Source organism: Castor canadensis, chromosome 9, assembly GCF_047511655.1.
Source record: "Castor canadensis chromosome 9, mCasCan1.hap1v2, whole genome shotgun sequence".
In the NCBI taxonomy this organism is placed as follows: domain Eukaryota; kingdom Metazoa; phylum Chordata; class Mammalia; order Rodentia; family Castoridae; genus Castor; species Castor canadensis.
This window is the reverse complement of record NC_133394.1, coordinates 62451283-62474201: the sequence shown is the minus strand read 5'-3', so window position 1 is coordinate 62474201 and position 22919 is coordinate 62451283. Positions and strand designations below refer to the sequence as shown.

The 22919-nt window shown below is 38.4% G+C and overlaps 1 long non-coding RNA gene across 1 annotated transcript in view; it reads right to left on the bottom strand.

The window, feature by feature from the left end:
- The window catches only part of LOC141410747 (uncharacterized), a 356157-nt gene extending 335617 nt beyond the window's left edge, over positions 1-20540 (bottom strand). Inside the window, exon 1 of the long non-coding RNA XR_012435535.1 lies at positions 19961-20540. This is a non-coding gene — a long non-coding RNA (uncharacterized lncRNA). The remainder of the gene's footprint in view (positions 1-19960) is intronic.
- Between the last annotated feature and the right edge of the window lie 2379 nt (positions 20541-22919).

Below are 22919 nucleotides of genomic sequence, written 5' to 3'. Positions count from 1 at the left end.
TTTAGAATTTTTAAAATGGATCACACCCACACCCTACACACACAATCTATCCCAGTGAAAAACACCAAAGTAACAAACTAAGCTACCGAAGCACAAAACACACCTAAAGCCAGCGAGGAGGGCGCACACATGTCATTCCTGCCCTTGCGGGGCTGAGACAGGGGGACCCCAGCTACCAGGTCGGCATGAGCTACAGGGCAACGCTCTCCTTCTAAAAACCAACAAGTCCCCTGCAGGGTCTCACGCCTAGAATCCCAGACACCCAGAAGGCAGACAAAAGGCAGGATCACAGTTCAAGGGGTCTCAGGCCAAAACCTTGACAGCTTAAGCTCCAGGAGAAAACTTGCTGCGTGTGGCAGCAGGCGCCTGTCCCCGCAGCTTCCCAGGCAGCACGGAGTGGTCGGGAGGACGGTCACTGTCCATGACTGCCCAGGCCCAAAGGGAGAGTCCCTCGCCTGAAAATACCAAACCAACCTTCCTCGGAGAACCCAGTCAATGAATACATACCTGCATACACCTAGGACCACAAACACGTTTACAACTACCTACCGAGTTACAGAAATACACAAAGACCCAAACGCATAAAGAAAGAAAGAAAGGTGTCCGGGAGAAATTAACACGACCCTAAAAGGTCTAAGGGCTTCCCCTGCAAGAATACACAGCCAAGCTACAAAATGCCTGGCCCTGATCCCAAACCCATTTCTCTGCCCCTCACACAAACCAACACACCTCATCCAAAGGCACAAGTGTGCCAGGAAGCAAAGTCAAGCCAGTTTCACCATTCCCCCAGCTTGCCAAGCCCGTTAGAAACACGGACGGACTACAGATCAAGGCGAACAAGACTAAAGCCTCCTGCCCTTTGGAACAAGAGCCCAGGGAGCCCAGGCACCCATCACAAGCGAAGCCAAGGCAAGCCAGGAAAGACAGCCAGCAGGCAAACAAGCAAGCTAGGACAGGGAACTCACCTGGAGGTTGACAGTCTTCCGAATACCGAAAACGGGGGGACTTGACACAAACCCCTGGGCGGAGGCAAGCCGCCGCCTTGAAGCTCCTGCCTAGCCGCCGCCGCCGCCGCCGCCGCCGACGCCACCATCCCCTTTCCGGGCAGGCCGCTAGGGAGGTGCGCCACGCCCCAGGCGGGTGCAGGGGCCTTCCCGCCAGCACGGGTCTCCCAGTGGAGGTGGCGCTGCCTCACCTAGCGGCTGCCCGAACGTCCTCCTCCCAAGTGGCCCACTCCACAGCGCCGAGGCCCCAAGCCCTGGCTGCTGCAGCCCATCCGGCCGGGTCCCCTTGCTCACTCACCCGGGAGGCTGGTCGGTTCTCGGGTCCTCCGTGTGCGCGCGCCTGCGCGCCCCCGAGATGCCTGGCCGCTCAGGGCGGCAAAGGCCCCAGGGGGGACTCCCTCAGGCGGCTGGCAGGGAGCCTAAAAAAGACAAGCCTGTCAGAAGGCAGCTTCAAGCGCTGCCCAGAGCCCAGCTGCACAGCGCACGGCGCACGGGGGGGCGGGGGGGTAAACGTCCCAAACACTGAACTTGGCCTGCCCAGAAGGACCCACTGCCTCTCTCCCAGAGGAAGAGCACCAGGAGCCCTCCTCTTCTCTGCATTTCTCCAGGAGCCCCCCGGGCTTGGGTGGCCTGCAGGGACCTGGAGCCCAGCTCCGACCTCCCCCCCACACACACCCTCCGCAGCTCTGCAGGGCCCACTTCCCTCCACCTGCTGGCCATCCACTCCCCTGACCCACCCCCACCAGCCCTGCCCTCCCTCAACAGCCCGGGCCAGCCCAGGAAGGTGGGAGGAAGCTTGGTGGGATCCTTTGCCCAAAACTGCCTCTGTCTGCTATGCACAAACACAGCACTTCACAGATCAGGGCCAGGGCACCTGCCTCAGCTCACTGGAACCCACCAGCCAGGGAACCTGCTCAGCCCTGCCCTCCTCCCCCAAAGCGTTGGTCTCCCCTAAGTTTTCAAAATTGCACCACTCATTCTTTCCAAGCGTCCCCCACACTCCCTGGACATTTTCCAATCCTCTCCTCCTCTTTGCTCCCAGCACCTCCAAGCTACACTCCAGGAGATCCCCACCGTCCCCACCTCACCTTAGAGCAGATCCATGCCTGATGAAGGAAGTCATCCGAGTGTAGTGAAATAAAACTTCTTCTAGCTGAAACGGGCCTCCGAGTGATGCTTCTTACCACGTCTTGCCAACCACGCAACCCCATCCCTGCATGCAAAACCAGACAAACACATGAGTTCACCAAGGCGTGGCCACCTACTCTAAGGCTTCCCTACTTTACAACCCTGCAGGGCCACAAGGACCCCCTGCCGCTGTAGGAAGTCAGAAATACCAAGAGCTCATGGTGTCTGCTAGTCTGGCGGGGAGAGGGCAGGGGGCTTGGGGCACCATGACTCAAATGTACCTTCACTGCTTCTTCAGGATGGTTTCCACTACCAAAGTCCAGGGAAGGACGAATTGACACGCACACTGGGGGAACTAAGGAAAAGTACCATTTAACCACACCCTTTGGAAGCCTGAAATACCCAGGGGACAGGGGGTCTTGGGGCCCGGGGTCGGCAATGTACACACTGCTTCTTCCACGGTGGTGACAATGGATTCTACGAACATCTAGAGAAGAACGAATTGAAATGCACACTTCAGGAAGTTAAAGCAAAGAACACTGTTTGGACATCTCGGGGGAGGGAGGGGGGAGGCCAAGGAAAAAGGAAGGAGAGCATCCAGGAGAAGGTTCAAAGAAACAACCCTGCTCGGAGAGTCTAGGAGCAGCATAGGAATTCTAAGTCCTGAAAACTCCAGGGCAGGAGGTCAGAGGGTAAGGGAGAGCAAGGTGAGGAGGTGACCACAAAGAGGTGAGGTGGACTCCCTGCAGGGAAACAGTGAGGAAGCCCTTGGTACACTCACATTAACCTTCATCAGGAAGACACGGGGGGGGGTGGCGTTGGGGAAGGTGGGTAAAAGTCCCAAACACTGGACTTGGCCTGCAATGTACAATGTAAAATTATAGTTACTTAGTTTTAGAGTTACCCAAATGGTATGCTCAATAAATCCAGTTTCTAAGTCTTATTTTTTTGTAATCATATAGCCTTCTGTTTCAGATCTAGCTGTGTGGTTCCACTAGATTTAGTTCTTCATCTGACCATTGCATGCCAGCATTATCTCCAAACATGTTAGATCAAATAGTGCTAAAGTATATCACCTCGTACTGATCTTCTTATACATGTGTGAGAGTTAGAGCTATGAATGTGCTTACTAGAGCTATTCTATTTAAAATTTATTGTTTTAACATTTTTATTAGTATATACTGATTGTACAGTGTGGGTTATTTTTATTGTGATAGTTCCATACATGCATATAATGCACTTTGATCAAGTTCACTCCAACATTACTCTCTTGTCTTCCATCTCCTGCTTTTCTTAAATACATTGTAGCATTTACAAAGGTTCTTACAATGTATTAAATGTATCATACTTGAATTCCCCTCCACAACTTCTCCTGTTTCAACAGGTATAATTTTTGCATTTACATACATGTGTATACATTATTTACACCATATTCACCCTCAATCCCTTTCTTTGCAACCTCCTCCCTCCCACTGGTGCCAACCACACACACCCCTCCAGCCTCTTGTTCTCCAATTTTGTAGAAGAAAAAACACAAGATAAAACAAGAAACATGACGTTTGCTAGTTATAGATAAAGATAGCTACACAGCGAGTTTCCTTGTGTTGTACCCATGCATATGTGTATTATAGTCGTAATTGATTCGCCTTTGCCAGTCCTCTTCACTACTCCTTAGTCTGCTTCCCATGGTGGCCCCACCCAGTTTAAAATGTCTACATTCATTCTTGCACCTTGAGCACATCAATCTCACTCCTTTGCACAGCCTCCCCTTAGTGTGACTGTCCCATAATATTACTGTGTTTGGTTTAGATCTACAGTCCATATATGAGGGAGAACATGTGGTTTTTGGCCTTCTGAACCTGGCTAATTTCACTTAAGATGATATTCTCCAATTCCATCCATTTACCTGTGAATGAAAAAATTTCATTCTTCTTTGTGGTTGAGTAAAATTCCATCTGCACAAATACCATTTATTTATGGATTTTCTTAATCCATTCATTAGTAGTGGGGCATCTTGGCTATTTCCATAGTTTGTCTGGTTTTGGGATTAGTGTGATACTGGCTTCTTAGAATGAGTTAGGCAGTGTTCCTTCCCTTTCTGTTTCATTGAAAAGTTTAAGTGTGTTGGCATTAGGTCTTTTTTAAGGCCTAGTAGAATTCAGCACAGAATCCATCAGGTCCTGGACTTTTCTTTTTTGGGAGACTCTACATTGCTGTTTCAATTTTAGTACATGTTATAGATCTGTTTAGGTGGTTAATATCTTCTTGGTTCAGTTTTGGATGGTAAGACCAAGATTTCTAATTCATTACCACCCATTTATCCAAAGTAAGGGCACAGTCCATTATTTTTGGAAGTTCTAGGGGAGAATCTTTTTTCCACCTTCTAGAAGTCACCTCTCCTTGGCTCATGCCCCCTTCCTTTATCTTCAAACAAGTAGGGTCACATCAAGTCCTTCTCAGATTCCATGTTTCTGGGTATCTCCTCCCATTCCCTCTTCTTTTTTACTACACTTGGCTGGTCTGGAGATTCAAGAATAATCCCACAACTGAAAACTCTGCTTGTTTACAACCTTAATTCTCTCATTAGCTTTCATGTCCCTTGGTCATAACATATATATTGACAGATTTCAGGAATTAGAGTATACATTTCATTAGGGAACCATTATTCTTTCTAAGATAGTAGTTGATTTTCAAATTTCATTCTCAACTTCCTGACAACCAAAGGAAAAAAATTTAAACAAGCAAAATGATAAAGCCTATAATTCATTATACCAATTATGAAAGAGAAGTGAAGCTTTTCCTAACATTAGTTGAAAAACATTTATCAGAAAGGTCTTTCATGTAGATCAGTGAATATCATAGTGCAAAATGACATCACATCCATTTTTATGTGCAAATGAAAAATAATATTTCAAATGCCTTTCTGGCAGTGAAGCTTGCAAAGGTATATGATTAAACATTATTCAAAAATTTCTTCTCATTTAAAAAAATTCTTCATGCTGTCTTTACCTTATTCAGAAAATACTTGTTGAATTCATTTAAACTCTAGTCAAAGGCATCTTAAAATAATCAATGGTCTTTTGGGCATTAATAAAAAGTCTTTTAACCACAGAAAATTTAAGAAGATTCAATGGTTCTTTTATCTTACACTTTTTATGTTTTAAACAAATGACCAGTTCACTTCGTTTCAGAGCAGCTTACATCTTCCCTACCCGAAGAACAAAATTCACAAAATAATAACATGCAAAAATACTGTAATACAATGACTTCATAAAATGATCTATTTTGTCCAATTAAGGACCAAAAGTATTCAAATTCTAATAAAATTCTAAGGTTGATTTATTTTACATATGTTACTTTTTGTTAGTGCTGGGTTTTCAAGAAAAGCAAAATAAACATGCCAAATAAAAAGAATTTAATCAATGTGGAAACTGACCACTGCCTAGAAGAAGTCTACAGGAAATACAGTAAGTGTGAGCTATTAAAATAGAATTTGTTATACATTTGGATCAATAAAATGAAACTTTTCTAGTTAGAAAATGTTTTTCTTTTTGCCATGTGTCAAGAAAGATAAGTCTTGTTACTCCATTGAAAGGTTGTATTTACAGAATATATTGTTTGCAAAATAAAATTTAGAAGAAAACTTTTATTTCAAAATTTCAAAAATATAGCTAAAGATTCTGGGTTTGAGTTTTATTTAGTTTGGATTTTGTTCGTTGCATTTTTTTTTTTGACTTAGGGTATTGCTATATAGCCCAGGCTGACTGGAACCAATGATCTTCCTACATCAGCCTCCCTAGTGCTGGTATTATAGACATGAGTATATAAGGTAAAACAATTTAAAACAACCTGTATTGATAAATACTTAATTTAAACCTAATTTTGGAAATGAATGAAGTTGCCTACAAGAAATTAGTACTTTTATAAAATATAGAATGTTATTTTGTATGAAATATTTGAAATAAAATTTTGGACTTATTATTAGGATCTTGGAAGTTATCACGCTATCCTGAAAACAAGTTAACAACTAAATAAACAAAAAGCATCAACATCTTCTTGGAACCTTCAAAGAGGAGACAAGCTTGTCTTTGATCACAAGCAAGCCACTGCCCTCAATATTGCAGATCCAGACAGGGGAATAAAGAAGATTATAATTTTCCAGAGTCAAAACCCAAGAGCAGAAACATCCATGGAAACCAGTGCTGGACTTCATGTCCAGTTATCCAGAAAAAAATATAAAACATTTTAAGCAACAAAATCCCCAATTTAAAAAGACAAAACAGGAATCAGAATAAGATTCAGATACATTGGAATGTTGGCATTAACAACCAAAAATTTAAAACAACTATTATTAAGATTCTGGGGACCACTAGCTCATTCTTGTAATCCTAGCTACTCAGGAGGCAGAGATCCTGAGAGATCCAAGATGGTGACTGGGATACAGCCACAGACTTCCTGAGCTCCATGAATGAGAGGCTGGAGACATGCTTAGCTGAGGTAAAGCACCAGGGAGAGCTGAAACATCAGCACTATGAAACCCTAGCTCATGGAAGGCTTCTCCATGCTATGATATGCTAAAAGAATAGCAGGCACTACATGCTAAGCCCTGCCACATTGGCCTGTAGAGCTGTTGCTCTGAAGGCTGCAGGATCTCCAATACTTGGGCCTGCTCCTCAACCCCACCAGGGCCACACTCCCCCAAACTCCTACCCTTCAGACCTGCATGATCTCCACCAGACCAAGCCTCTAAGGTCTGCCAAGCCGGCGAGCTGCAGACATTCACGATCTCTGCTGGGCCTTGCCCCTCAGGCCTGCACAGGTCTGCATGATCTCTGCTCCACCAGGCCCTGCCCCCAAGGGCTGCCAAGCTGGTGATCCACACACGCATATTCTCCACCCGACTGTGCCCTCAGGCCTGAAGAGGCCTGAATGATCTCCACTCTGCTGGCCTGCAACCCTCAGGCCTGCCAAGCTGGCAATTCATAGACATTCACAATCTCTGCTCTGCTGCACCCCTCAGGCCTACCAAGCTGGCAATCCACAGACACACACAATCTCCACTCTGCCAGGCCCACACCCTTCAGGCACACCAAGCCCATGCTCCAAAGACCTGGTAGTTCACCTCAATAAAAGGCTTCTGCCTGTAAGCCCGTGGGAAACCACCCACCTGCCATCTGCCAGAGTAGGGTTCCAAACCTGCCTAAGAGATACACACAGACAAGTCCGGATCCTAAAGGAGTGACATCAAAACAACTAAGACTGCAATTCTACTGTTCCAGAACTGGTGATTTTATTTCTTTTTTTTTTTTCCCTTCTTTAAGGATTTTGCTGCCTGGTTTGCTGTTTGATCACCCACCATCTCTCTCATTTTTTTAACTCTTTACTCTCTCTCCCTTCCTTTACTTTCTGTCTCTTTCTCTTTTTTATCCTTCTCTCTTGTGTTGTTAGTATTAATACTATAATCCAGCTAAAATAGATACAGTACAGGGATAGAAATGGTACCTAGAGGAATATGGGAAGAAGAAAAAGCCATGGAAACCATTCTTTCCCAAAAAAATATAGTAGTACAGGATTTAGAGCAAAATGAAGAAAACAGATACCCAGATCCAGACTCCAAAAAAACAAAGATAAATTATACCAAGGAACCCAACAAAGCCCACAAGAACACTCTGAAAGAAGAAATCATACAAGTAATTAATGAGAATTTTGTAGAGATGTTACTAGACATGGTCAACCAAAACATACAGGAGGCACTCAAGAAATTCCAAGACAACAAAATAAAAGAAGGTGAGAAAACACAGAAACAAATAAATGAAACCATAGGAACCCTAAATAAATACCAAACTGAAACAGAGATCACCATAAACAGAGATATAAACAAATTAAGGGCAAACATTGACAATATTAAAGAGGAAGTAACCCACAATATGGAAAACCTCAGAAAAAGAACAAAACAGAAATACAAAACACAATGGAAGGCCATTCCAGCGGAATAGAACAAACAGAAGACAGAATCTCAGAACTTGGAGATGAAATGGCAACTAAAGGAAAAACTAAAGAACTATTAGTTAAACAACTCAAGACCTGTGAAAATAAAATGCAAGAACTCACTGACTCCATCAAAAGACCAAACCTGAGATTGATGGGCATTGAAGAAGGAGAAGAGGTGCAAGCAAAAGGAATGCGTAATATATTCAACAAAATAATAACAGAAAATTTCCCAAATCTAGAGAAAACTATGCCCATTCAGGTACAGGAAGCCTCCAGAACACTGAACTGACTGGACCAAAATAGAACTACTCCATAACATATTGTCATTAAAGCAACAATTACAGAGACTAGAGAAAGAATACTGAAGGCTGTAAGAGAGAAAAAAACAAATAACATGCAAAGGTAAACCCATCAAAATCATAGCAGACTTCTCAATAGAAACATTAAAAGTAAGAAGAGCATGGAGTGATGTCTTCCAAGCACTGAATGAAAATAACTTCAATCCTAGGATACTCTACCCAGAAAAACTATCGTTCCAAATAGATGGAACAATAAAAGTCTTCCATGATAAGCAGAACTAAAACAATATGTGACCAGCAAGCCACTACTACAAAAGATTCTCCAAGGAATTCAGCACACAGAAAAAAGCCTTTGACAAGATCCAACACCACTTCGTGATAAAAGCTCTAAGAAAACTAGGAATAGAGAAAATGTACCTCAACATTGTAAAGGCTATTTATGACAAACCTACAACCAACATCATACTTAGCAGTGAAAAACTGAAACCATTCCCTCTAAAATCAGGAACAACACAAGGGTGCCCACTATCCACAGTCCTATTCAACATAGTACTAGAATTTCTAGCCAGAGCAATTAGGCAAGAAGAAGAAATAAAAAGAATACAAATAGGTAAAGAAAGTGTGAAAATGTCCTTATTTGCAGATGATATGATCCTATACCTTAAAGACCCATAAAACTCTACCCAAAAACTCTTAGACACCATAAACAGCTACAGTAAGGTGGCAGGATACAAAATCAACCTACAAAAGTCATTAGCTTTTCTATACACCAACAATGAATAAACTGTGAAGGAATATATGGAAACAATTCCATTAAAAATAGACTCAAAAAAAAAAAAAAACAAAATCAAGTACCTAGGAGTAAATTCAACAAAGGATGTGAATGACTGCTACAAGGAGAATCACAAACTCCTGAAGAAAGAGATCAAGCACAACTACAGAAGATTTGAAGATCTCCTGTTCTCATGGATCAGTAGACTCAACATAGTAAAAATGGCTACAGTGCCAAAAGCAATCTACATGTTTAATGCAATTCCCATCAAAATCCCAATGACTTTCATCAAAGAGATTGAAAAATCTACCCTAAATTTCATTTAAAAATATAAGAGACCACAAATAGCCAAGGCAATACTCAGCAAAAAAAGCAATGCTGGAGGTATCACAATACCTGACTTCAAGCTATATTACAAAGCAATAGCAATAAACACAGCATGGTACTGGCACAAAAACAGACATGACGACCAGTGGAACAGAATAGAGGACCCGGATATGAATCCACTCAACTATACCCACCTCATTTTTGACAAAGGTGTCAAAAATATATGATGGAGAAAAGACAGCCTCTTCAACAAATGTTGCCGGGAAAGTGGTTATCCATGTGCAAGAAACTGAAACTAGATCCATGTCTATCACTCTGTACTAGTATCAACTCAAATTGGATCAAGAATATCCATTTTATATATATCAGACCTGAAACTCTGAAGTTAGTACCAGAAAGAGCAGGAAACACTGGAACTAATAGGTTAGGCAAAGACTTCCTCAATAGAACTCAAGCAGCCCAGCAACTAAGAGAAAGGATGAATAAATGGGACTTCATAAAATTAAAAAGCTTCTGCACAACAAAAGAATTGATCTCTAAACTGAAGAGACCACCCACAGAGTGGGAGAAAATATTTGCCAGCTATACATCAGACAAAAGACTAACAACCAGAATATATAGGGAACTTAAGAAACTAAACTCTCCTAAAATCAATGAACCAGTTAAGAAATGGGCAACTGAACTAAACAGAACTTTCTCAAAAGAAGAAATTCAAATGGCCAAAAAGCACATGAAAAAATGCTCACCATCTCTGGCCATAAAGGAAATGCAAATCAAAACCACATGAAGATTCCACCTCACCCCTGTTAAAATAGCCATTATCAAAAACACCAACAACAACATGTGTTGACGAGGATGTGGGGAAAAAGGAACCTTAGTCCACTGCTGGTGGGAATGCAAGCTGGTGCAACCACGCTGGAAAAAAATTGGGACACTTCTTAAAAATCTAAACATAAACCTGCCATATGATCCAGCAATCCAACTCCTGGGGATATACCCAAAAGAATGCAACACAGATTACTCCAGAGGCACCTGCACACCCATGTTTATTGCAGCACTATTCATAATAACTTGGCCCCACTATTGATGAATGGATCAAGAAACTATGGTACTTGTACACAATCGAATTTTACTCAGCTTTGAAGAAGAATGAAATCTTATCATTTGCAGGTAAATGGATGGAACTGGAGAACATCATTCTGAGTGAGGTCAGCCAGGCTCAGAAGACCAAAAATCATATGTTCTCCCTCATATGCAGACTTTAGATTTAGGGAAAATACAACAATGTGGTTTAACTTGGATGACATGACAAGGGGAGAGCACATATAAGAGATATTGGAATAGGTAGAAAACCCAAAACATGAAAGCGTTTGATGTCCCCACTCCCACTCCCAAGGAACTAATACAGAAACCTTAAAGCGACAGAGGTTAACATGAGAATGGGATTAGGAACCAGTGTAAAGATCAGTCAAAGATGAATCAACTTGGGTTGTAACACATGGGTACACGAAAGCAATGTTAGGAATCTCCCTGTATAGCTGTCCTTAACTCAACTAGCAAAAATGCTTTGTCTTCCTTATTATGCTTGTGTCTTTTCTTCAACAAAATTAGAGATAAGGGCAGAACAGATCTGCCTGTAACTGAGGGGGGAAGAGGGGAGAGAGGGTTGGGGAGGGTGGCAGGGTGGAGAAATGACCCAAACAATGTATGTACATGTGAAGAAATGAATAAAAAAAAAGAAATTTAAAACTTTACAAGGAAGAACACCAATTGGGACTCTTGCAATTTTAAAACAGAATTCTATTTTTTAAATGCACTAATAAATATGCTTGTCTGTTAAAAAAAAGAAGAAGAAGAAGAAAAAGATGCAGAGATCAGGGATCATGGCACAAGATCAGCCTAGCAAAAAATTATAGAGATGACTGTCTCAACAAATAAACAATGGTGTTAACACTGATAATCCCAGGTATTAGAAAGGCATGGGTAGAAAGATTATAGTCTGAAGCCAGCCTTGGAGAGAAGCACTAGATTCTATCTGAAAAAATCTAAAGCAAAAAAGAGCACGAGGCATTGAGGCATTGTTTAAGTAGTACAGCGGTTGTCTAGCAAGTGCAAGACCCTGAGTTCAAGCCCCAGAACTGCAAAAACAAATTACATACACACACACACACACACACACACACACACACACACATACACACACACATTCAGAAAGCTCTAATGGATACACTTAAGTCAAAGCCAGATGGTCAATGTTAACAAAGAGATGATTCTGAGAAAGAACTGAAAATAAATCTTAGAGATCAAATATACTTTAAGAGAAGTAAAGAATGCCTTCAACAATTATAGTAGTATACTAGACACAGCTGAGGAAAGAATCTCTGACCTTAAAATTAACTCAATGGAAAACACCAAAACTGAAGAACAAGAATATGGAACATCTCCATACACAAGTCATACATAAGGTAAAACTTGTGTGTAATGTAAATACAAGACAAAGAGAAATAATGCAAGAAAAAGAAATACAATTTATAACAATAATGACGAAAATTTCTCCCAAATTAATGTTAGACCACAAATCACAAACTCCAGAAGCTCAAAGAATACTATGCAGGATAGATGCTGGATAATCTACATATGGGCATATCATTTTCAAGCTACAGAAAATCAAAAATAAATTTAAAAAATCATCAATGAAATACAGAGGTTACCCTATCTAAACAGGAACAAAGATAAGAGTTACATTCTACTTCTCAGAAACCATGCAAGCAAGTAAAAGGTATAGTAAAATACTTAAAGTGTGAAGACGGAAACAAAATTACCAAATTAAAATTCTGCACCCTGACAAAAGGAGAATTAAAAAATTCCTAAATGAACAAAATTTGAGGGAATTTCTTCCTAGTAGACTTTCTTTGAAAGACACGTTGAAAGAAGTACTTTAGTGAGAAGGAAAATTACATAGGTTGGAAACTTAGATATACATAAAGTGCATAAGAGAAGTACATGAAAATAAAATTAAAACTTAATCTTATTCTTAATTTTTCTAACATATATTTTATTTAAAATGTGTTTATATATAATGAATGACAGCAGTGAGACAGGAATGGGGGGAGGAATTAGTGTTATTTGTTGTTAAAAGTTACTTTCACTGCCTGTAAAAAAGCAGAATAGTGTTATTTAAATGTAAAGTTGGGTTAGTTGTAAATGTATATTATATCCTATAGGACAATTGCCAAAGAAGGTAAAAACAGAAATATAATTGATATCCTAAAAGAAGAGATAAATGAAATCATATAAGCTGCTCAGTTGACAGTATAAAAGCAGAAAGTATCTGGACTACAACAGAAACAAAGAACGAGGACAAAAATTGAAAATAGTAACATACATGATAGATATTAATCCAACTATATGTAAAATGGCTTTTTTCTTTTTATTATATTATTGTTGGACTGGGGTACCTCATGACATTTATAAAATTTCTTATAATACATCATAGTTGAATTCATCCCCTCCTTCACTTCTTTTTATCTTAATTCAAAAGTCTAACTGCATCAATGAGAAGACAGATTCCAAAAGTGGATCAAAAATAAGATCCAACTATATGTTGCTTATAAAAAATTCACTTTAAATATAAAGACATTAAAAGATTTAAAATAAATTGGTAGGGGAAAATATGCCATGCTAAAACTAATTTATAAAATAATCACCTTGTAGTAACATTAATTTAAGATATAGAAGATTTCAGTAAGGAAAATTACCAGACAGCCATATCATTTTCAAGCTACAGAAAATCAAGGAAAGTTATCAGGGTTAAGAGGGGCATTAGATGATAATAAAGTATCCAGTTCTCCAAGAACACATAAAAACCTGCAATAATTATATACCTAACTATATAATGGAAAAATGTACAAAACAAAAACTGGCAAAACCGCAAGGACAAATAAATTAATCTATTTTAATACTCTATCAGAAATAGATCCAGCTGACAGGAAAAAAAAAAGCAGGAAGTACATCATTGAACTCAATAAACACCACTATAATCAACTATATATAATGGATATCTATACAGTACTTCATCCAACAACAGCAGAATTTGTGTTCTTCTGAAACTCACATAGACATTCACAAAGACAGAACACATTGTGGGGCATAAACCTTAACAAACTTAAAGTAACAGATGCCATTCATTGTCTGCTGTCAGACCACAATGCAGTTAAAGTAGAAATAATTAATGAAACCCATAATTAGAAAATCCCCCAATACTTGGAAAAGAACATAGTTCTATATAACATACAGGTTAAAGAAAAAAAAACCTCAAGAATAGAATAACCACAACATATCAAAATTTGTAGGATGCACCAAAAGTAGAAGTTAAAATGAAAGTTATAGCATTGAATGCAGATAGTACAAGAAGAAAGACCTAAAATCAATCATCTAAGCTTCTACCTTAGGAAAATAGAAAAGGAAGAGCAAATTAAATCAAGAGGAAACAGAAGAAAAGAAATAATAAAAATTAAATCAGAAATCAATGACACAGAAAACAGGAAATCAATGGAGAAAAGCAACAAAATCAAAAGCTAGTTTTGGAAAAGTTCAATAATATTGCTAAACATTTTACTGGGTTAATTATGAAAAAAAGAGAACACAAATCACTAAAATCAGAAGGGAAAGCAGGTACATCACTACAGTTCTCGTAACCTTAAAAGGATAATCAAGAATATTTGAATTTCCAACCTTGATAACCTAGGTGAAATGGATCGATTCCTTAAAATTTGCAATCGACCAAAATACACAAGACAAAACAGGTAATAGGAGAAGTCAAGCAACAGACTGAGAGACTATATCCAACAAAATGTACAAAGAACTCATAATACCACAATAAGAAAACAAACAACCTGTTGAAAAATTGGGCACTAGCCATGTTACAGCAATTGTGCACCTTTGTATTTCCTCAAGTGAATCATGAATGTATTTTTACATAACATTGTGCACAAATACTCATTTCAGATTAATACATAATTGCCAAAACATGGAAGAAATCAAAATGTCCCTCAGTAGATAAATGGATACACACACCACAGTTCATCCAGAAAATGTAGTATTATTCACTACTAAAAAGAAATGAACTATAAAGACATGGAGAATCTTTAATACACATTACTAAGTAAAAGGAGTTCATCTGAGGAAGCTAAATGCTGAATTTCAACTCTATGACATTTTGAAAAAAAGCAAAACTATAGGTAAAATTAAGCACCAGTGGTTGACACAAATTAAAGAGAGAAGAAGAAGAAATCGTAAAGCACAAAGGAATTTTAGAGCAATGAAAGTACTCAGTGTGATAATTTAGTGGTGTTTGCATGACATTTCATATTTTTCCAAACCTATAGAATATACACCAATACTGAAGCCTGCTGTAAATTATGTACTTTTGGTGATATGAATGTGTCAACGGAAGTTCAACTGTAACAAATGAACCACTCTTGTGTAACAGTTTTTTAGTGGGGGGAAGCTGTGCATATTTGGGGCTGGGCGGTACAAAAGAATCCTTTTATCTCCTGCTCAAATTTACTTTGGACATAACAATGCTAACAGTTTTTACCTAACAGAACAAAAAAGTCTATTTAAAATAAATATTCAAAGGAAATCATTTAAAGATTTGAGTACAAATAAAGACATTAATAAAAGTTTTTAGATTTATAGTTTTCACCATTTAAATTTTCAGTATGAGTACATTATGATCTAAAATAATAGTTGCATAATTAAAAATAAGAATTTCTTCTGATTTGCATGGCAAAAGATTCTGCATTGTTTATTATTGTTGATGCCTATCATATTAAAATAGTCATTAAAACTAAGTTAAAATAAAGATACTTAAGGAGGATCCAAGATGATGACTGGGACACAGACACAGACTGTGTGAGCTCTGTAAATCAGGGACCTTGCTGAGATGCTGGAGACACCCTTGGCAGAGGTAAAGCACCAAGGAGAGCTGAAACTTCAGCGCTCTGAACCCCTAGCTTGTGGAAGTCTTCTCCATGCCATGATTTACTAAAAGAACAGCTGGCTGGCCAAGCCCCTGCTCCATAGGCCCACCAGCCACTGCTCCGCTCAGCTGGGCCCCCACCCCTCATGCCCACTATGCCCCAGCTCCATGTGGGCCCACCAGATCTCTGCTCTGCTGGGTCTCTGCCCCACAGGCTCCCCAGACACCCATTCTGCAAGCTTGCACCCTCTCCACCAGGCCCCCATGGTGGCAGGCCTGCCAGATCACCACTCCACCAGGCCTCCACCCCTCAATCCTGCCTGGCCCCTGCCTGACCTCTGCTCATCACAGGAGGGCTCCAAACCTGCCTAGGAGACAAAGACAGACAGGACTGTATGCTAAAGGAGCAACAACAGAACAACTAACACTGTAATTCCACTGTTACAGAACCAGTGATTTTTTTTTGCCTTTCTTTAAGAGTCTGTCTGGTTTGCTGTTTGATTGTCCACCATCTCTCCCTGCTGTTTTCTTTGGTTCTCCATTTTTTTCTTTCTTTTCTCTTTCTCTTTTTTCTCCTTCTTTTTTGGTTTTGTTACTATTACTATTGTAACTCAGCTAATACTAAATTACACATAGTCCAGGGACAGAAATGGCACCTAGTGGAAATATGGGAAGAAGAAAAAGGGGTGGAAAACATTCTCCCACCAAACATAAATAAGTACAGGATTCAGAGGGAATTGAAGAAAACAGATACCCAGATCCAGACTCCAACAAAACAAAGAAACTATACCACATAACCCAAGGAAGCCCACAAGAACACCCTGCAAGAAGAACAAACTGAGAAGGAATATATGGAAACAATTCCATTTACAATAGCCTCAAAAAGAATCAAATACCTAGGAATAAACTTAACAAAGCATGTGAATGACCTCTCAAGGAGAACTACAAAACCCTGAAGAAAGAGATCGAGGAAGACTACAGAAGATGGAAAGATCTCCTGTGCTCATGGATTGGTACAATCAACATAGTAAAAATGGCTATACTTACCAAAAGCAATCTACATATTTAATGCAATTCCCATCAAAATCCCAGTGACTTTCATCATAGAGAATGAAAAATCTACCCTAAAGTTCATTTGGAAATACAAGAGACTGCAAAAAGCCAAGGCAACATTCAGCAAAAAGAGCAATGCTGGAGGTATCACAATACCTGACTTCAAACTATATTACAAAGCAATGGCAATAAACACAGCATGGTACTGGCACAAAAACAGACATGAAAACCAGTGGAACAGAATAGAGGACCCGGATATGAATCCACACAACTATACCCACTTCATTTTTGACAATGGGAACAAAAATATACTATGGAGAAAAAAAAGCCTCTTCAACAAATGTTGCTGGGAAAGTGGTTATCTATGTGCAAGAAACTGAAACTAGATCCATGTCTTTCACCCTGTACTAGTATCAACTCAAAATGGATTAAAGACCTTAATATCAGACCTGAAACTCTGAAGTTAGTGCAGGAAGAAACAGGAAACACTCTGGAACTAATAGGTATAGGCAAGGATTTCCTCAAAAGAACCCCAGCAGCAGCAACTAAGAGAAGGGATGGACAAATGGGACTTCATAAAATTAAAAAGTTTCTGCACAACAAAAGAAATGGCCTCTAAACTGAAGAGACCACCCACAGAGTGGGAGAAAATATTTGCCATCTATACATTAGACAAGGGACTGATAAAAAGAATATACAGGGAACTTAGAAAGTAAACTCTCCTAAACTCAATGAACCAATTAAAAAATGGGCAACTGAACTTAATATAACCTTCTCAAAAGAAGAAATTCAAATAGCAAAAAAGCACATGAAAAAATGCTTACCATCGCTAGCCATAAAGGAAATGCAAATCAAAACCACACTAAAATTCCATTTCACCCCTATTAGAAAAGCCATCATCAAAAACACCACCACCAACAGGTGTTGGTAAGGAAGTGGGGAAAAAGGAACCCTTGTATACTGCTGGTCGGAAAGCAAGCTGGTGCAACCACTCTGGAAAAAATTTAGAGGCTTCTTAAAAATCTAAACATAAGTCTGCTATATGATCCAGCAATCCTACTCCTGAGAATATACACAAAGGAGTGCAACACAGGTTACTTTAAAGACATCTGCACACCCATGTTTATTGCAGCACTATTCACAATAGCCAAGTTATGGAAACAACCAAGATGTCACACTACTGATGAATGGATCAAGAAAATGTAGTATTTATACACAATGGAATTTTACTCAGTCACGACGGAGAGCAAAATTTTATCATTTGCACATAAATGGGTGGAACTCAACATTCTGAGCAAGGTTAGCCAGACTCAGAAGACCTAATATAGTATGTTCTCCCTTGTATGCGGAATTTAGATCTAGGGCAAATACAGCAATTTTGTTGAACTTGGATCACATGACAAGGGGAGAGCACATGCAGGAGATATAGGAATAGGTAGAAAACATAAAACATGAAAGCATTTGATGCCCCCACTCCAGAGGAACTAATACAGAAACCTTAAAGTGACAGAGGTCAACATGAGAAGGGGATCAGGAAACAGTGTAAAGATCAGTTAGAGATGAATCAATTTGTGTTGTAACACATTTGTATATGAAAGCAATGCTAGGAACCTCTCTGTATAGCTATCCTTAACTCAACTAGCAAAAACACTGTGTCTGCCTTATTATTGTTTATGTCTTCTCTTCAACAAAATTAGAGATAAGGGCAGAACAGGTTCTGCCTGGAAGTGAGGGGGGAGGGGAGCGGGAGGGGGACTTGAATATATACTCTAAAAGTCTGAGGAAAAGAGAGAAATTAAAAAGTCTTAATAGGAGATTAAATGTGATTCACAGAATGGGTAAAACGGAAAGTACTGACTTAGTTATCCTAATGTACCTTCACTTTAGTATTTGTCTTGCTGTATTTATTAGAAATAAGTTCTTTGAAAAGATAAAAATCAAAATTAATACTTAAACAACTGGCATGCTAACCTTCTCTACCTACCCATAATGATTCAAATTTCTTATTCCTAATTCCCATAAGCAAAGAACAGAAAGATTATAAAATTGTCTTCATAATATGTAATCCTTTTATAATATATAGAAGCATATATTTGTGTGTGTATATATATAATAAATATCACTGAATATACATCATTAAGTAATAGAAATATATCAATATCATATATATACACAGAGACAAATTTATAATCTGGAAGGATATATAACAGAAAACAATAGTCATTATACACAAGTAAAAGTCATCATTTTATTTAATTAATGGTTCCTTACATTTTATGAGATTTTGTTTTATTTTCATTCTCCATGAATATGCATTATATTCATCATCACTATAAAACCAATTCACAAAAATTATCATTTTTAAATTATTTATACATGTTAAATAATTTTAACTTATATAGTTGTGAAATAATCATAGTACACCATGAAATTTATAGTATTTCTAGAGATATAATAGGTAGGAAGTAGTTAATGGGATAAAAATCTTTAAATATGATACCTTTTACAGAGATCTTTATTTTTTCAAGATCAAATATATGCTGAATTAGAATAATTTCTAAAACCCTGCTTTTAAAGTTATTGAATGCATGGTATAATCACTACAATAATTTGATTAAACTGCAACCTGCAAAAAATACAAATGAAAAACAAAGAAATTTAGTTACTTAAGGTTTTTCCTACATATTTATAAACACTCAAAAGAAAAGGAAACAGAACGGGTGGAGGGAGGTATTTTGTCTCATGTATATTTAAATACCATTTTATTTGTAAATTCTTTGATGACTGGAAAAATCTATTTTGACCTGAGTACTTATCAAAGATCATTCCACAGGAGAAAATCAGTAGGCTTCTGTGATCCTTTCCATCCACTTTAGAAAAAGTATCAAGCAATAACTCTCCTGGTTTTTATTAACTTAGTTGACTGACTTAATGCAGTGGCAACATTCATAAAAATGTAATGCCTGCTCAAGAGATTGTGATGCACATTTTCATAAACTGCATTAGTTTATTTTTAAGTTTGAAAATAATGCCAACATTTGAAAAGTGTTTTCATGCATAGTAATACATACACATCACTTTGTTGTCACATTCACAATAATGAGGCATATTAACAAAAGATTTCATTTGTTTAAAACTCTAAATGTTTTCGGTGTTTTCTTGATGTACATGAGTGGTGTATGCATATGTGTGCATACACACGTGTGTTTAGAGATGTATTGGTAAATTTTACTAAAATAGTTAGAAAAACTTATCCTCAAGGGCAAGACATACACATATATTCACAAAGTGAAAGGAAAACAGATTTAAATAAAATTTGCATGCATGTTCTTGTACACAAGATCTCTATAAATTTTAAATTACATATAAAAATGTAGTTGTGCGAGGCGTCAGTGGCTCATACCTACAATCCTAGTGACTTGGTCAGGAAGAATGTGGTTCAAGTCCATCCCAGGCAGGAAGCTTGCAAAACCCCATCTCAACCAGTAGCTGGGTGCAATGGTGCATGCTTGTCATCTCAACTATGAGACAGGCTGAAGCAGTTCCAGCTCAGTGGGGGAAACTAGACATGAGGGCACATTCCTGTCATCCCAGCTACAGAAGGAAGTATAAAATAGGAAGATTGTGATACAGGCCAGCCTAGGCAGAAAGTAAGACCCTTTCTCCAAAAATAACCAAAGCAAAAAGAGCTGGAGATGTGACTCAAGTAGTAGACTTCCTGCCCTGCAAACATGAACCTGAATTCAAACCCCAGTACAGTCACACAAAAAAATGTAGTGGTGACTCCTACAAACTATTAAAACTGTTATAATTTGAACATTTTGTCTCACAAATCAAAATCTTTTTGTCCCTGACACATTTTCATTACTTTAATAGACCATAGACATGTATCCGGGTAAAAGATTACCCAAGCTGTTAAAACTCCATTCACAAGCAGGGGCACACATGTATTTCAACTCAATGACAAACTTGTGCTTTGGACATTTTTCAAGCTCTATGCTAATTCTGTGCATCACAGATCAGATTTTACTAAGAAAACCATGCTTTTGAAACATCTGTCTGGTTATGTTCAAACTGCCCCTTATGGAGGCAGTATTTTCTTACAGTTGTTCTATTTTTGATGGATGCCAAAAGGGAAAAAAGATACTCTCCAAGGTCATGTGAATTCATTAAATACAGCTGACAATGTTATGGTACATAGGAAAGAAAGTCTTTCTAAGTCTGAATGCAACATTAAATCCACAAATTACTCATTTTCTCTTGACAACAAATACCAAAGGACTATGAGAACAAATGGTGTTAGATACTTCTCAACAATTTGGTTCTTTGCTGCAGGTGGGTGCAGAATATGAATTGAGTAAATCCATCCTTCAGGGCACTGAATTGAAGTCAAGTCACAAGACTAGGCCAAGGAGAAAGGATCTAATTAGCAAGACTGCAACCTAACGTTCACATAATCTTTTAAAATTGCACTTTTTTTCCCAGTTAAGCAATAGTTATTTTCAGAGCTCACTCACCAGTGGAGAAGAACTCCCACGGACTACCAGACCTTTTCTCATAAATTCAACCGTAAAGCAGGATATTGGACCATTTTTTCATTCCCCAATGTTGGCAGTGAGAAGGCTTAAGATAGGCAGAAGTAGCATTGGCTGAAAGAAAAAAAAATGGAATTCCCCCTAAACCTCTTGGTCTTTTTAAAAAGTGAAATAGTACTTTGAATACAGATTTATATGACTAGCAGGTAGTCTTTGAGTAGAGGAATGACCTAAAATGTGTATGTGTAAACTGCTCAAAACTATATATTATGAAAACTCTGTTTAAAAGTATAATTCTAGTACCTCAAATCTTGATTTTTTCCATTAATTTGCTAGCTCATATTAAGTCTTAACTTGCTTATTACATTTATTTTTATTTTATACCTTTACTGGAATTGTGGCATTTTGTATTTGTTTCATTCACTAATATATCTTAAGTGTTAACAATAGCACTAGAGAAATAGAAGAATTCCAATTAAAAAATGTTAAAAGAATAAGAGTCCAGGCCCAGCTCAGTCTTATATTTAATAAACATATATATATGATATGTTTAAATAATTCATGTAATTAAAAACTGGACTCTCACCACAGACATTTAAGAAGGTCTAGTCTAACTTAAAAAAATAGGTTTCATTTTCTTATGATATTTTCATGCATGTATATCATATACTTTGATCATACTCACTTACCCATTCTGTCTCTTTTCCTCCTTCTCCTCACTGTGGTCCCTCCCTCTTTTCAACTAGTTCTTCTACTTTCATGTCTTTTTTTCATGTTTTGTCTTATATCATATATTTGTTATTGTTATGCTAGGGTACATTGTGACATTTACAGAAGTTCTTACAGTATATGGGCTGGCAGAGTGGCTCAAGTGGTAGCATACCAGACTAGCAAGCATGAGGCCCTGAGTTCAAACCTCAGTACTGCCAAAAGAAAAAAAAATCATGTCTTTTTTTTAATCTAGATTCTGCATATGAGGAATAACGTGATGTTTGTCTTTCTGAGTCTCCTAGCATAACTATCTTAGCAAAACATATAAACTAGTATCTGACACCTGTCAGTCTTCTGCCTTCCCCCAAACTAAGATTTTCTCTTTTCTTTTTTTTTTTTTTGCAGTGCTAGGTAATGAACCCAGGACCATAAGCATGCCACAAAAGCACTCTACCACTGAGCTATACCCTTCAGCCCCAAACTAGTATTTTTATTCAAGAATTTCAGTTACTTTATTACTCACTACATCCATCAATAAACCATAAGAAAAGGCTATATAGTATAGTGGTTATTAAGAAAATAGAACTCTGGAGCCAGACAATGAGTCCTTTCTATGCTGTATCAGTTCCTGATTGTCTGGCTTTGGGGAACTTATCTAAACAGTCTATACTTTAGTTTCCTTACACATAGAATTAGACTAATAATAGCTGCTTCGTATGTTTGTCAAGAAGATGAAGTGGTTTAACACATCACTTAAAATAATGTGTGACATACAATAAACATGAAATGCATGTTAGAATTGTTAAAGCTTCTATTCCTTCACGGTGTTTTCCCTCTGCCTTAAATTCCTTCCTCTAACTTTGCATCTGGCCAATTAGTAGCCAAGTTTAAAGACAAATCAGATTCCATCTCTCCCATGAGGTCTTTCTTGATTTTCTCAGGTTGATGTATATGCTTATCTCTGCTAACTCATCACGCTGAGATGATGCTTCTATCATGGCATCAACCCCATGATACAAGTATTTCTTCATGTGTCTTTTCCCACTACCATGATGGGAACTTAACACATACAAAATGCTTTATTACATATTAGTAGATCATACAAACATACATGTT